At 40.8% G+C, this 13,948-nt stretch overlaps 1 non-coding gene across 1 annotated transcript; it reads left to right on the top strand.

Annotated features, from left to right (window-relative positions):
• Positions 1-841: 841 nt before the first annotated feature.
• LOC135274520 (small nucleolar RNA U3) lies at positions 842-1,056 on the top strand. Its single transcript, XR_010342332.1, has one exon. It is a non-coding gene; the product is annotated as a small nucleolar RNA U3 (small nucleolar RNA).
• Positions 1,057-13,948: the final 12,892 nt, after the last annotated feature.

Below are 13,948 nucleotides of genomic sequence, written 5' to 3'. Positions count from 1 at the left end.
ACTTCAAAACCTACTACAAAGCAAGAATAATTACTATAGTACAGTACCGGCAGAAGGATAGATAAATAGATTAATGGAGTAGAATTGAGAGTCTGGAAATAAACCCATGTTTCTATGGTAAACTGATTTTTGACAAGAATCCAAGCCCACCTACTGGAGAAAGAATGGTCCTTTGACAAATGGTGCTGAGACAACTAGATATCCACATGAAAAAGAATGAAGTTGGACCCTTACCTTACACTGCATACAAAAGAACTCAAAACGGATCAAACTTCTGAATGTAAAAACTGAAACTACGGAATTCTAGAAGGAAATAGAAGGGGTCATATCTTCATAATCTTTGATTTGGCAATGGATCTCAGCACAAGCAACCAAAGTAAAGCCATACATATCTGACTTCATCAGAATTCATTTTTTTTTTTCTTCAAAGGTCACCATCAAGAAAGAGAAAACTCAACCCACAGAATGGTAGAAAATATTTGCAAAAAAAAAATTGAAATAACCAAAAGATGGAAACCATCCAAATGCCCATAAACTAATGGATGGATAAACAATGTGGTATATCCATATAATGGAGGATTATTTGGCCATAAAAAGAAACTAAGTATTGATACACGCTATAATATATGTAAACCTTGAAAAAAGTATGGTAAGTAAGGAAAGCCAGTCACAAGAGGCCACAAATTATATAATTCTATTTATATGAAATGTCCACAATTGGAGAATGGATAGAGACAGACAGTACATTAGTAGTTGCTTAGGCCTGGGAGGAAGAACATGTGGAAACCAGGAGGATGATAGTTAAGGAATACAAGTTTCTTTCTGAAGTAATAAAAATGCTCTGAAGACTCTACAGGGATTATTTCTGTAGTTCATTACTAGAGAAGTTTCTCTGAATGTGTAGAGCACCAGAAACCACGAGGAGAAGGCACAGAGTTCTCTCCTGAGCGTGAAGCTGGCATTTGCTGTTGCTTTGCTGCAGCTGTCATGTGCCATTGGTGATCATTCCTTTCTTCTTCTGGGAGAGTAAGAGAAAGAGAATGCAGTCTGAGTGGTCCTTGTGTTTATGAAAATAAAAAAAGTTCTGAAGTTTATTGTGATGCTGGTTGCACTCATTTGTAAACATATTAAAGACCACTGAGCTTTATAAATGGATACATTTTGTATTATGTGAAGTGTAGCTCAATGAAACTATTTTTTAAAGGATGGACGTAGATGTGTGGTGTTATTTCTGAGGCCTCTGTTCTGTTCCATTGGTCTATATATATCTTTTTGTACCAGCACCATGCTGTTTTGGCTACTGTAGCCTTGTAGTATAGTTTAAAGTCAGGTAGTGTGATGCCTCCAGCTTTGTTCTTTTTGCTTAGGACTGTCTTGGCTATACAGGCTCTTTTTTGGTTCCACATAAAATTTAAAATAGTTTTTTCTAATTCTGTGAAGAAAGTCAATGGTAGCTTGATGGGGATAGCATTGAATCTTTAAATTACTCTGGGCAGTATGACCATTTTCACTACATTGATTTTTCCTATCCATGAGCTTGGAATGCTTTTCCATTTGTTTGTGTCCTCTCTTATTTCCTTGAAGAGGGTTTGTAGTTCTTCTTAAAGAGGTCCTTCACATCCCTTGTAGGTTGTATTCCTAGGTATCTTACTCTCTTTGTAGCCATTTTGAATGGGAGTTCACTCATGATTTGGTTCTCTGTGTGTCTCTAACTGGTGTATAGGAATGCTGGGATCTCGAGAGAGATCCAAGATGACTGATCACTAGCAGCTCGGGCTCCTAGCTCCCAGTGAAAGCGCAGAGAACGAGAGGACGCCACGCTGTCCCCTTCAGGGACAGGCCCCTCCCAGCCCCCACCTGCGCAGCCAGCCCCTTCCTTCTGGAAACCTTCAAGAATCTGGCAAAGCCACTGCTGTAGCCAGCGGATGCCAAGATTTGCTTCGTGCTGGGGACACAGGACTGGGCTTATGCCCCTGGGGAGCTCACTGTGCTAAAGGCCTGGCCCCTGTCCTGAGAGAATTGCGAGTCCAAAAGGAGCTCACAGCCCCAGCTCCTGTCCGGAGTTTGTCCAGAGCTGGAAGCTGGATCCCCATCTGCGGGAGCGCATGGCCCCAAGGCCCCGAGGCCCCGGTCTATCTGGCCTTGCTCTGGGGCAGCTCCTAGTGCCACAGTTGTGATAACCCTCTCCTGCGAGCAGTTACAGCGCTAAAACCATGACCCTGTCCTGAAGGAGCCCGTGGCCTTAAGCTGTGGACCTGCCTTAAAAGGTGGCCTTATCCAGAAGAAGTTCAGCATCCCAAAGACTATCCTGTCCTATTGGAGAACACAGCCCTGTGACATGGCCATGAAAGACTGAATATTTCAACAGACAACGGCCAGGCTGTGGGTGAAAACAGAACCCTGATCTACAGCCTGCCCAGGAAAGCAACACAAATCCACCACAGCAGCAGGAAGCAAACCGACGGGAGTTAGACTTGCAGGAGGCCACGTGGCCATCTTCAGCGACGATCTACACCGTGACTTCTGTGACAGTTGGCCCCGACTGACCTGGACTTCACAGGCAAGTGACAGCTTCCCTGATTTGGCATGGGCATTAATGACTCCCTATGTCCCCAGACCCTTCAATTTTCTTTTCTTTCTTTTTTTTTTTTAGTCAGAGTCTCGCACTGTTGCCCAGGCTGGAGTGTGCTGGCATAATCTCAGGTCACTGCAACCTCCGCCTCCCGGGTTCAAGCAATTTTCCTGCCTCAGCCTCCCTAGTAGCTGGGAATACAGGCACGTACCACCAAGCCCAGCTAATTTTTTGTATTTTTAGTAGAGACGGGGTTTCACTATGTTGGCCAGGCTGGTCTTGAACTCCTGACCTCTTGATCAGCCCACCTCAGTCTCCCAAAGTGCTGGGATTACAGGGTAAGCCACCACGCCCGGCCCCTTCAATCTTAAGAAGCAAAAGCCTTAGGCTGCTGGTGGAGGGGTAGTGAAATCTGCAACCCCAGGGCACAGGCAAAAGTCTGTTCTTCCTGGAGAGAAGGGCACAAGAAAAAACACTTTGCCCTTGGAATAAAGCGAAAACGCACCTTGGGCTGTGCTGGATCTGAACCTGATACTAAACAGAAGCTGTAACTGCTTAGCAGGTGCAGGGAACTCCCTGACAGACCAACCACAGACAGTAGGCAGGCAGGTGAGTCTCGCCCCTGAGACCAGGGGCAAAGAACCTGCCCCAGACTGAGACTGGATCAGGACAACAGAGAAGCCCTCAGACTTCCAGCGTGAGCCCCGCATCAAGCCGCAAACAGGAGCAGTGTATGTGTGTGGTGTGAGGTAAGGGCCCAATAGCATTTGTTTGCATGGATATCCAGTTATCCCAGCACCATTTGTTGGAAAGATTTTGGCAATGAATTGCCTTAGCATCTTTGTTAAAAGTTAATTGACCATGAATATAAGGATATATATCTGGACTCTCAAATTCTGTTCTGCTGATCTGTATGTCTATCTTTATGACAGTGTCTTATTGCCTTGACAGGTGCAGCTTTACAGTAAGTTGTGAAGTTGGGATGTGACACCCTCTATAGTAGATTGGTGGCCTCCAAGAAGATATGTCCACACCCTAATCCCTGGAAACTGTGGTTTCAATCTGATTTGGAAAAAGGTTCTTTGCAGATGCAAGTAAGTGAGAGATTTTAAGATGAGATGGTGCTGGATTGTCAGAGTGGGCTCTAAAATCTAATAACAAATGTTGCTATAAGAGATGCACAGAGGAGAAGAGCATGCCAGGCTGTAGGCAGAGAGGAGGGTGATGTGGCCACAGCCAAGGAATGCCAAGAGCCATGAGAAGCCCAGAAGCTGGAAGAGAACAGAGACAGAATCTCCACTGAGCCCCTGATAGGAGTGCAGCCCTGCTGACATCTGAATTCCAGACTTCTTCAAAACTGTGGGAGAACACATTTCTGTTGTTTGAAGTTACCTAGCCTAGGATATTTTGTTAGGGCAGTCCTAGCTGACTAATATAGTATCCTCCAACTCTGTTCTCACTCAGGATTGCTGCGGCCAGGTGCAGTGGCTCACACCTGTAATCCCAGCACTTTGGGAGATCAAGGTGTGTGGATCACTTGAGACCAGGAGTTCAAGATCAGCCTGGTCAACATGGCAAAAGCCAGTCTCTACTAAAAATACAAAAATTGGCCGGGCGTGGTGGCACATGTCTCTAATCCCAGCCACTTGGGAGGCCAAGGCAGGAGAATTGCTTGAACTCAGGAGGCAGAGGTTGCAGTGAGCCATGATCGCACCAGTGCACTTCAGCCTGGGCAAAAGAGCAAAATTCCATCTCAAAACAAAAGCAAAAACAACCAAAAAAAGCAAACAAAGATTGCTGTGGTCATTCTGAGTCTTTTGTATTTCCATATAATTTTTAAGATCAGCTTCCCAGTTTCTAGAGAAAAAAACTCTTTTGGAATTATGATAAGGATTCTGTTAAAGCCGTAGTTAAATTTGGGGAGAATTGGCATCTTAACAATATTGAGTCCTCCAATTCACAAACAAGGAACATATCTCCATTTAAATAGTTCTTTAATTTCCATAAACAATGTTTTTTCATTTTCAGTATATGAAACCTTGTAGTTCTTTGTTAAATTTACTCTGAAGTATTTTATGTTTTTGATGATAACATGAAAGTATTCTTAAATTTTTATTTCAGACTATTTATTGCTAGTGTATAGAAATAAAACTGACTTTTGTATGTTGACTCTGTAACTTTGCTGAATTTGTTTATTAGTTCTAATAGGATTTTTTTTTTTTTCTTTTTGAGACAGAGTTTCGCTCTTGTTACCCAGGCTGGAGTGCAATGGCATGATCTCGGCTCACCGCAACCTCTGCCTTCTGGGTTCAGGCAATTCTCCTGCCTCAGCCTCCTGAGTAGCTGGGATCACAGGCACGCACCACCATGCCCAGCTAAGTTTTTGTATTTTTAGTAGAGACGGGGTTTCACCGTGTTGACCAGGATGGTCTTGATCTATTGACCTCGTGATCCACCCGCCTTGGCCTCCCAAAGTGCTGGGATTATAGGCTTGAGCCACCGTGCCTGGCCCTCTAATAGGATTTTTTTGTGGATTCTTTAGGGTTATCTATGCAAAAGATTGTGTTACCTGCAAACAGAGATAATTTTACCTCTTCCTTTGCAATTTGGACATCTTTTATTTCTTGTCCTTACTACATTTCTCTGGCTAGAACCTCCAAGACAATATTGGGTGGAAGTGATGAAAGCAGGCATTCCCGTCTCGTTACTTGACTTTACGAGGAAAACATATAATTTTTCACCATTGTTTGATCTTTGCTATAGATTTTTCCTAGCTACTCTTTATCAAGTTGGGAAAGTTTCTTTCTATTCCAATTATACTGGAAGTGTTTTCTTTTTAATCATGAAAAGTAATGGATTTTGTCATATGCTTTTTCAGCATCGGTTGAGATGATTGTATGATTTTTATCCTTTCTTCTATTGATATGATATATTTTATTAACTTACTTTTGGTTAACCAGCCTTTCCTGGAATAAATCCCACTTGGTCATGGTGTGTAGTTATTTTTATTTATATGCTACTGGATTCAGTTTGCTAGCATTTTACTGAAAATTTTTGCAGCTATAGTCACAAGGAATATTGGTTTCCTTTTCTTTTGCTGTCTTTGTGTGATTTGGTTTCAGGACAATGTTGGCTGCATAGCGTGAGTTGGAAAGTGTTCTCACTGTAAGGTTTGTTCTCACCGAGCTTAAAATGGAAGAAACTGAGGCCAACACAAGAAGATCCAATGCGAAGGAATTTATTCAGCCTCTTGGACGAGGCTCTGCGGTCCGACAGGAGGGGCCAGAGAAGTCCCGCGGACTCCTCTCAGACGTGGGGTTTTATAGGGAGTGGAGGCGTTTGATTGGTTGTGCCCAAGGTGAGTGGGGCCCGGATGGGACAAAATAGTAGGGAGTGGGGCCTGGATGGAACAAAATGGCAGGCAGGGAATGGGGCCCGGATGGGACAAAATGGCAGGCAGGGAATGGGGCCAGGATGGGACAAAATGGTATCGGGTAGGTCCTGGCGGGGCTTTTTTCCGGGCTCCCGGTGAGGTGGGTGTGTGTCTGAGCTCCCTGCAAGGGCAGGGGGTGTGTCCGAGCTCCCAGCAAGGCAACTGGCCTTACACTCACATCTTCACTTTTTTGGTTTGCTTTGGACTAGTGTTAACTTTTCTCCAAACATTTGTTAGAATTCACCAATGAGACCAGCTGGACTTTGGCTTTTGTTTGTGGGAAGTTTCCAGATTACTAACGAAGTCTCTTTACTTATCATAGGCATTGACATATTCAGATTTTCTATTTCTTCAGTTTGGGTCATTTGTGTCTTTATAGAAAATAATTTAATTTAGCTTATCTAATTTCTTGGTCACAATAGTCTCTTATAATACATTTTATTTCTATAAGATTGGTAGTAATGTCTCCTTTCTCCTGATTTTAGTTATTTGAGTTTTCTCTTTTGCTCTTAGTCTACAAAAGGTGTGTCAATTTGTTAATCTTTTCAAAGAACTGACTTTGTCTTTTTAATCTTCTCTATTGTTTTTCTAATTTTTTTTTGTTAATTCCCACTTTACACTCTCCTTTTACTGGTCTGGGTTTAGTTTGCGTTGGTTTTTTTTAGTTTTTTAAGGTGGAGGTTTAGGCTGTGGATTTGAAATTTTTCTTCTTTTCTTAATGTAGGCATTTTTAAAGTAGGCATACATTTTCCTCTGAGCACTACTTCCCTGCAGACCATCCTTTTGGCATCTTGTGTTTCTGTTTGCATTCCTATCAACCTACCTTCTAATTTCCCCTGCGATTTACTCTTTGATCCATTGTTCTGTAGGAGTATGTTGCTTGATTCCACATATGTGTAAATTTCCCAAATTTCCTTCTGTTGTTGACTTCTAAGTTCATCCCGTGTGGTCAGAGAACATACTTTGATGATCTCGGTCCTTTTAAATTTATTGAGACTGGCTTCATGGCCTAACATATGGTCTATTCTGGAGGAAAGTCTTGTGTGCCCTTGAGAAGAATGCATATTCTGCTGCTGTTGAGTGGACTGTTCTGTAGAATTCTGCTGGGTCTAATTGGTTCATAGTGTTGTTCTAGTCTTCTTTCTCCTTATTTTGTGTAACTGTTCCATACGTTGGTGAAAGTGAGGCACTGACATCTCTAACTATTTTAGTCGAATTGCCTATTTTGATCTTTAATTTTGAGTTTTGTCTTTATGTGTCTTAGGACTATGTTGTTAGGTGCACACACATTTGTGATCACTGTTTCCTCTTAATGGATTGACACTTTTATCATTATACAATGTCATCTCTGCTTCTAGTAATGTTTTGTCTTAAAATGCATTTTGTCTGATACTAATCTAGCCACTCTAACTCTCTGTTTATATTTTCACGGTATACCTGTTTGTGTCTTTGCATCTACACTGTTTCTCTTATAGATTGCACATAGTTGGATCATACTTTTTATTCATTCTGCCAATCCTTGCATTTTAATTAAAGTTTTAATCCAATTGATATGATATTTCAAGTCATTATTTTTACTATTTTCTTGAATTTTTATTTTAAGTTTGGGGCACATGTGCAGATGTGCAGGTTTGTTATGTAGGTAATCACATGCCATGGTGGTTTGCAGCACAGGTCATGTCATTATTGATAAGGTAGGATTCGTTCATCATTTTGCTGTCTGTTTCCTATGTCTTACACCCTTTTTGTTCTTATTTTCCACCATTGCTGCCTTATTTTGTTTTAAATGGATATTTTCTAGTGTACTATTTTGAGTTATTTTCTTCATGGTCGTACGGAGATTACAATTATTATCTTTACTTATAACAATTTAGTCCAGATCAATACAAAGCTAATTTTAATACTACACAAAATCTTGGCTTTCCTATAGCTCTTTGTCTTCTCCACTCTTTTATGCTCTTATTGTCATACAAAATACAACCATATACATTGCTTTCTAATCAACATAGATTTATAATTATTACTTTGTAAAGTTTTCTTTTAAATTAGAGAGGAGAAAAAAATTACAGAGATACATTTATATTGTTTCTTGGATTTACCTATATAGTCACATTTACCACTGCTCTTTGTTTCTTTATGTAGATCTGAGTCACTATTTAATGTCCCTTCTTTTCAGCCTGAAGAATTCCTATAGTATTTTTCATATGGCTGATATTATGGCTATAGGTTTTTCTCAGTTTTTGTTTATCTTTTCTTTATTTTTTGGGATAGTTTTGCTAGATGTAAAACTATTGGTTGAGTCTTTGCTATTAACTCTTTCAGATGTTATGTCATTTTTTTTCTGGTCTCCACCATTTCTGAGGAAAAGTCAATGGTTAGTCTTATTTGAAAACCATTGTTCTTTGTAAGTAGTTTTCTCTTGCTGCTTTCAATATGTTCTTTTTGTCTTTGACTTTTACCAGTTTGACTATAATGTGGTTAGGTGTGGATCTCTTTGAGTTTAATCTACTGGGATTTTGTCGAGCCTCTTGCATGTGCATATTAATGCTTTTCATCCAACTTGGGGATCTTTTAGTCATTATTTCTTCAATTTTTTCAACTGCCTCATTCTTTTTTTCATTTAGGGACTCCCGTTATGCATATGTTAGTACACGTGATGATTTTTACAGATATCCAAGATTCTGTCCATTTTATCTTCATTTGTTTTTCTTCTGTTCCCTATACTCAATGATCTCTCTATTGATCTATTTTTAAGTTTACCAGTTTCCTTTTTCTCTCTCTCTGCTACCACTGAGAGAGAGAGACAGACAGAGAGAGAGATTGAGAGAGAGAGAGAGAGAGAGAGAGAGAGAGGAGGGAGAGAGGAAGGAGAGAGGAGGGAGAGAGAATTTGACTCCAGGCAGTCAAATTTAATAGTCAATACTGTTTTACTTTTCATCTGAGTAGCATTCAAAACAGTTAATCATTCTGTCCTTTTTATTTTATTTATTTATTTTTTGTTATACTTCAAGTTCTGGACTACATGTGTAGAATGTGCAGGTTTGTTAAATAGGTATACAGATGACTTGGTGATTTCCTGCACCCATCAACCCATCATCTACATTAGGTACTTCTCCTAATGCTATCCCTCCCCTAGCCCCCCAACCACCCAACAGGCCCTGGTGTATGATGTTCCCCTCCCTGTGTCCATGTATTCTCATTGTTCAATTCCTACTTATAAGTGAGAACATGTGGTGTTTGGTTTTCTGTTCCTGTGTTAGTTTGCTAAGAATGATGACTTCCAGCTTCATCCATCTTCCTGCAAAGGACAAGAACTCATTCTTTTTTTATGGCTATATAGTATTCCATGGTATATATGTGCCATATTTTCTTTATCCAGTCTATTAATGATGGGCATTTGGGTTGGTTCCAAGTCTTTGCTATTGTGAACAGTGCTGCAATAAACATACGTGGGTATGTGTCTTTACAGTAGAATGATTTATAATCCTTTGGGTATATACTTAATAATGAGATTTCTGGGTCAAATGGTATTTCTGGCTCTAGACCCTTGAGGAATCACCACACTGTCACAATGGTTGAACTAATTTACACTCCCACCAACAATGTAAAAGCATTCCTATTTCTCTACATCCTCTCCAGCATCTGTTATTTCCTGACTTTTTAATGATCACCATTCTAACTGGCACGAGATGGTATCTCATTGTGGTTTTCATTTGCATTTCTCTAATGACCAGTGATGATCTTTTTTTTATGTTTGTTGGCTGCGTAAATGTCTTCTTTTGAGAAGTGTCTGTTCATATCCTTCACTTACTTTTTTGATGGAGTTGTTTTTTTCTTGTAAATTTGTTTAAGTTCTTTGTAGATTCTGGATATTAGCCCTTTGTCAAATGTATAGATTGCAAAATTTTTCTCCCATTCTGTAGGTTGCCTGTTCACGCTGATGATAGTTTATTTTGCTGTGTGGAAGCTCTTTAGTTTAGTTAGATCCCATTTGTCAATTTTTGTGGGGATCCCCCACCAGCGTAGAGGCCCCTCCGTGTCTCCGCCATGATGGGGTTTGAGCCCAGACACGTTTCTCTCCACTGGGTGCAGTCGAGTGAGGTGGCTACAGGAAGACGTGGGAAATGTTAAGCTTGCAGAGAGTTACTCTCAGTTCACTGCTTCTAAGGCATGACTGAAGTAATGCCTTATTGTTTTTCTCCTGAAGTCACTGTTCTGGGCTAGTTCTATGACTCTATTTACCCATAGTCACAGAAGCATTGAGATCATTTATTGTATCACTAGAAAATTGCTCCCCTCCTGATTTATTGCTTGCCCACCTGCCATAACGTCATTTTCTGTAACAATGGATAAGAGGATAAGAATCTTTTGTGACCTTTAGGTAAACTTGTATGTTGCCCCCTTCCTTGGTTATTTTGTACTTTCCTTGGTTACTTTGTAACTTTCTGTTTTCTCCCTGATAATGATTTCTGCTTTCCCCCTGATAATGATTCTGTAAGAAGACTGACGTCAGTCACTGTATGTAAAATCGTATATAAGATCATGTGCACAAAGAATAAATCGCTGATCTGAGCATATCTCTTATCAGACCTCCAGACCCATTTCTCTATCTCTCTTCTCTTCCACACACTCTCTCTTCCAGGTATTAGGACCCTCTTGCTGGTCAAGAGATCCTTGGCAGAAGTGCCAATCTCCACGGCCAACAACATCTGGCGCCCAACGCCGTGGGGCCTGGACACGAGAGACTACAGTGCCGCTCAATTCAATTAACAGTGAAGGGCCAGCAGTTCAGTAATGGGAAACATTGAGTCTAAGGAACATAATATGTTTATTCAGTTGTTGCATTCTATGATTAAGTCTCATGGTCATATGTGAAGCAGAAAACTGTGGAGGAATTTGTGCACATTGTTCATGAAATTTGCCGTTGGGCTCCTGAAGGTGGTTTTCTTGATGAATCTGCTTGGCTTGCGATAGGTGAAAAGATTGATCAATTTGTGCCCACAATGAGTCTTTGCCTCAGTCAGCTGTTTTACTTTCTGTTTGGCCAAAATTGCGTGATTGTGTTTGTCCTTGCAAACCTCCTGCTGCTACTGCTCCTTCGTGTACTTCCATGCCTGATGTTTCTACATCTTTTTCTGTTCCCTTTTCCCCACAAATTTTGGCTTTTGTTGCCATTACTTTTGGTGTTTTAGTCATGAAGTCTTTGCCCATGCCTATGTCCTAAATGGTATTGCCTAGGTTTTCTTCTAGTTTTTATGGTTTTAGGTGTTATGTTTAAGTCTTTAATCCACCTTGAGTTAATTTTTGTGTAAGGTGTAAGGAAGGGGTCCAGTTTCAGTTTTCTGCATATGGCTAGCTAGTTTTTCCAAGACCATTTATTAAATAGGGAATTCTTTGCCCACTGCTTGCTTTTGTCAGGTTTGTCAAAGATCAGATGGTTGATAAAGGGGAAATCACCACTGATCCCACAGAAATGCTAACTACCATCAGAGAATACAATAAATACCTCTACTTAAATAAACTAGAAAATCTAGAAGAAATTGATAAATTCCTGGACATATACACCCTCTGAAGAATAAACCAGGAAGAAGTTGAATCCCTCAATAGACCAATATCAAGGTCTGAAATTGAGGCAGTAATTAATAGCCTATCAACCAGAAAAAAGCCCAGGGCCAGATGGATTCACAGCCAATTCTTTGTACCTTCTACCAGAGGTACAAAGAAGAGCTGGTACCATTCCTCCTTGAAAGTATTTTAAACAATAGAAAAAGAGGGACTCCTCCCTAACTCATTTTATGAGGCCAGCATCATTCTGATACCAAAACCTGGCAGAGACACACACAAAAAAGAAAATTTCAGGCCAACATCCCTGATGAACATCGATGCAAAAAATCCTTAATAAAATACTGGCAAACTGAATCCAGCAGCACATCAAAAAGCTTATCCATCACAATCAAGTCATCTTTATCCCTGGGATGCAAGGGTGGTTCAGCATATGCAAATCAATAAATGTAATCCATCACATAAACAGAACTAATGACAAAAACCACATGATTATCTCAATAGATGAAGAAAAGGCCTTTGATAAAATTCAATACCCCTTCATGCTAAAACCTCTCAATTAACTAGGTATTGATGGAAGGTATCTCAAAATAATAAGAGCTATTTATGACAAACCCACAGCCAATATCATACTGAATGAGCAAAAGCCGGAAGCATTCCCTCTGAAAACTGGCACATGACAAGGATGTCCTCTCTCACCACTCCTATTCAACACAGTATTGGAAGTTCTGGCCAGGGCAACTAGGCAAGAGAAAGAAATAAGAGGTATTCAATTAGGAAGAGAAGAAGTCAAATTGTCTCTGTTTGCAGATGATTGTATATTTAGAAAATCCCATTGTCTCAGCCCAAAATCTCCCTAAGCTGATGAGCAATTTCAGCAAAGTCTCAGGATACAAAATCAATGTGCAAAAATTACGAGCATTCCTTTTTTTTTTTTTTTTTTTAAAGAAAGAAAGAAAAAGAATAAAGAAGAGGAGGAAAAAGGAAGAGAAAGAGAGAGAGAGAATGGGAGTATTGCTTTCTTGCTCAGGCTAGAATGCAGTTTAGTAATGGGTATTGAAAACCTCTTTTATACCAATAATTATACTTGATGTAAACAGGAAGGAATAAGGGAAGAAAATAACAAAAGAGCAGGCAATCAATATTTCATTTAAACCTATGAAATGCTATGCGATTACTGAGGAGTGATTTACTTCCAATTATGTAGTCACTTATGGAATAGGTGTGAGGTGGTAATGTATGTTTTGTGTATTTGAAGTGGAGAGTTCTATAAATGTTTATTAAGTTTACTTGTTCCAGGTCTGAGTTCAAATCCTGGATGTCCTTGTTAATTTTCTGTCTCATTGATCTATAGAATCGTTAGCTCTTCTTGTTACATTGATCCTTTTGCCATTATGTAATGTCCTTCTTTGCCTCTTTTGCTCTTTGTTACTTTAAAGTCTACTTTATCAGAGGTGAGAATTGCATCTCCTGCTTTTTATTTGTTTATTTTTACTCTCTGATTGGTTGATAAATCTTCCTCCTTCTCCTACTCAAAATCAGAATGCCTCTCCCTCTACAGGGGATCACAATTCGCAGAGAACGAGAGGACGCCACGCTGAGTGGCGGGAGAGTGAGCAGAAGCAGAGGTCCCACTATCACTCCACAGTCTCTTCCCAAATCTGAATCAGGGACATGTGGCTCAAATCACCTGTTTGAACAGTGCTTCGCACTTGGCAAGGATGTATGTGAACTCCATGCATTCCAAACAAACCCGCCTGCAGGCTGAGGCTGGGAAGGCTCCTTCTTCCAGAGGGGCAAGGACTGTAAGTGCACAGAAAGCAGCTTCTCTTGGCGCACTCATCACCTCTCTGGCCTTTTGCCTCCACCCCTGCCAAAAGCTGCCCGACAGTTGCCTGTCACTCTGTCATCCACCCACACCTGGTGGCACTAGCCAGGGCATACAGGCAGGAGACGCAGATTCTCTGGGCATGGACACACCTGGCCCCAAAAGTCCCCACCTTGGTCTCCCATCAGCCCCCAGTTCAGTCACACTGACTTGTGCTCCAGCTGAACTCACCACCCCTTTGCATGAGAAGGTCCTTCTTCCAATGGGGCTGCCTGTCCCCTCTTAGCCCCTGGTAGAGTACCATATCTCCTGAAACACTCAGCCCCAGAAAGAGCCACACATGTGAGTTCACAGTGCATGGTAATCGTGACTTTTCTTCTCACAGAGTGAGTGGCCCCTCCTGTAAGTGTTCTCGGCATCTTATAGTCAGAGAACCTCTCTGAACCTCTGTTTCTTCTTCTGTGGCATGAATTCATCATGGCACCTACCAAAAATACGGGACTAGGGTAAGGCAAGTGAAGCACTTATCGGAGGCACCACCTTTAGTTGGGGG

The sequence above is a fragment of the Aotus nancymaae genome, unplaced genomic scaffold (assembly GCF_030222135.1).
Source record: "Aotus nancymaae isolate 86718 unplaced genomic scaffold, 86718_ANA_hifiasm-v0.15.2.pri h1tg000011l, whole genome shotgun sequence".
NCBI classification, from domain to species: domain Eukaryota; kingdom Metazoa; phylum Chordata; class Mammalia; order Primates; family Aotidae; genus Aotus; species Aotus nancymaae.
Note: the sequence above shows the minus strand (reverse complement) of the source record. Positions and strands in the feature narration are given on the sequence as shown.